The sequence below is a fragment of the Hyaena hyaena genome, unplaced genomic scaffold (assembly GCF_003009895.1).
Source record: "Hyaena hyaena isolate Hyena2069 unplaced genomic scaffold, ASM300989v1 scaffold_170, whole genome shotgun sequence".
NCBI classification, from domain to species: Eukaryota; Metazoa; Chordata; class Mammalia; order Carnivora; family Hyaenidae; genus Hyaena; species Hyaena hyaena.
The window spans coordinates 631,201-634,233 of NW_024080802.1; positions in this window are offsets into that span (position 1 = coordinate 631,201).

Genomic DNA, 3,033 nt, shown 5'->3' on the forward strand with positions numbered 1-3,033 from the left:
AAGAAATTCTTCTAAAAACCAAAGATTTGTTTCAAGGTGCTTTGCTTTCATCAAGCTAAACAGAGGAGCGAGCCACCTTTAAACAACAGCTACTCTCATTAAATCACACACATTAAAATTTTGTTTTGTATATTGTTCATTTCTACATGTATTCTAATTAAGAGTTTTAGAAAAACTAATTCATAGAAAATATGTTTTGATTTCTAATTGGTAATTAGTAAGGACTTTGTCAATTGGTAAGCTTGTATAGAAGAAAAATCTATATTTAAAAGAAGTTGTATGATTATATTTGTAAGAAGTTGCATGCATTATTATGAAAGAACTGCATCATAGTCACATTTAAAATTGTTATTTATGTAAAGTTAAGCTCAGATGTGTCACTTGTGATTATCAGGGCCCAGGGACAAGAATAGCCAAATACCAATAAAACTTCATGCTAAACTCACTGTGTCTAGATAAGCACTGATTTGAAGTTGTCACAGGAGAGTTCATTACAATGGCATAGAAATTCTATAGCTTGTCGTTAACTTTTTAGCAAAATTCTCTAAATGAAGATGACTGAGAAATCTAGATATAAACATAGATGGTATGCGGAGATATGTACATACATATATTTGTGCATTGTATCAACATTTATTGAATACTTACTATAGGCTAGAGGGTGTTCTAAGTAGGGAGATGTGCTTGATCTACTCAGAAAGAAAAGAAAAATATATATACACAAATAATGGAAGTGTGATGAGTGGGAAGGATGTTACTTAGGTAATATGGTCAGAGAAGTACTGTAAGGAGGTAACACTTGAATTCAGACCTAAATGTTGAAAAGGATTCAATCATGTGGATGATTCCAGGAAGAATGATTTTGAAATGGAGAAAGTAAATGTTACAGAGTGCAGTTATGATATCATTGCACTGAGGAAGCTTTGAATACTTTTAAATTATTTAAGTGAATATACAGAGTCATGTTTAACCTTAGTTCCACCTTCCAAGAAAATTTATCCTCAGGTTATGATTTTAAAATTCTCAGTAAAACTTATCAGTATCACTCTCCACTGTAATTTTATATCAGATACTATTTTGGATGTTTGGATGATCCAACTACTACCCTCCATGGTCTCCACAGAAATGACCATGTGACACAGCTCTGGTCAACAGATGATCAGAAAAAAGCAAACTGGATGGAGCTTCTTAGAAGCCTTTTGTTTTTCTGAGTAAATAACTTTTGCTCATTTGCCTGTACTTTTTTTAGACAAATGAAGAAAACTTCAATTTCTGAAATGAGAGACCTGAGAAAAAGCCAAGTGATCATGGAGATTCTGGATATTGCTAGGCTGAGGAACCATCACGATTTGTCAAATTTAAGATTTCATATTATGTGTAAACAAATAAACATTTATTCAAACTATTATTATTTGCACGTTTTGTTACTTTGAGCTGAAGCATTCCTAACTGATACAGGTGCATGGTGCTATGCTCTGACCTTAATCACATTCCTGATGACTTCTATTCATGCCTCTTTGGTTATGCCCTCACTTCCATTAAGCAATTGCTTCTTCACTGATGTGGAACTTAATCTTTGGGAAAAATATTTAACTTTATTCATTTTATGCATACTCAGATTTGGTACTTAATAATGTTTTGTTATTAATGATTTTTTAAGTTACACTTGTTAAAATACTTCCTTTGTGTTTATTTCTACAAAGAAAAAATAAGCATCATGCTTATTTTAGGTATTTTTTCATAGATGTAGCATTAAACCTTAGAACTGAAACGCACACATTATAATCTTTTAACGTTTTATAGACTATAGATTATAACATCAGAGCTGGGAAAACCCTTCTCTAGGATTTATTAAGTGATGCTTTAGATGTCTTTCTTGGGATGATTCACACAAATTTTACACAATTTGTTCAAGAAGGATGACTGAGTCTAGAAAGGGAAGAAGGTGAGTCATTCTCTCTATCCCTGCAGAGAATAAATAAGTCACTGTCACTGAACCTAGTAGCATCTTGATCTGATGTTCCCAAAGTATTGGTTTTCTTATATTATTTTTATATTTACATTTGAAAATAAAACCAAATAACCAAAATTATATTAATTAACATTCACTTTATCTGTTAAATTATATTTTAAATATTTGAAAAATTTCCAAGTTTTATGAAATTTAATTATTTATTTTCTTCTATTTGGAAATTATTGTTAATAAAGGTTACCAAAACCAAATACTTTAAATACATTTTTGTATTCTAAGTTTCTTAGATAAAGTAAGAAGAGGCCCAATGGTGACAGAATAATGTATTGATGAGTCAGAAATCCAAAAGTTGGCTTTTTTTTTTTTTACAACCTCAGACAAATAGTTTCACCCTTTTAAACTTGTATTAAGCATGGTCACTTGATTTATCTTCTACCAGAATTGTACTCATTCAATGACTTATTTATTTTGAAGCTAGAGGAACTCAATGCCAGCCTTGTTAGAAGAAACTTAGAGATATATATTTATATGACATAGTCACTTCTTTTAGGCAATTTATAATCTAGCTGAGTGAATAAATAAAGTATATGTGAGACAGTCTATGGTATATTTCGTGAGTGGTACTTATCAAAATAACTGTAAGAAATCATAACAATCTCTTCCAATTAGGTGATCAGGAAAGATTTCATAGTTTGAGTTTTGGCCTTGATGTTTTTGAAAGCTTTGGGAGCATGAATTCTAGAGTAAGACATTATATGTTCAATTTCATCTCATCTGGAGTGTGTGCCTACTCACCAGTAGACATAACAGTACCTTACATCTATAAAGCTGATGAAAGATTTAAAAGAATTTAATATATTGAAAATCTTAGAACAGTGTGTCTTCAGTTGTATGTGCTTAAAAATGTTAACTATCATTTTAGTGGGAGAAGAGGTATGGTAAGCATCCTAAACAAGGGAAATCATGAGAGCAGATATCATTAGGAAGACTCATTTGACCTATTATGTGAGTTTCGTAGAGCTGCTGCAACTCATTAGCACAAAGTGGGTGACTTATAACAA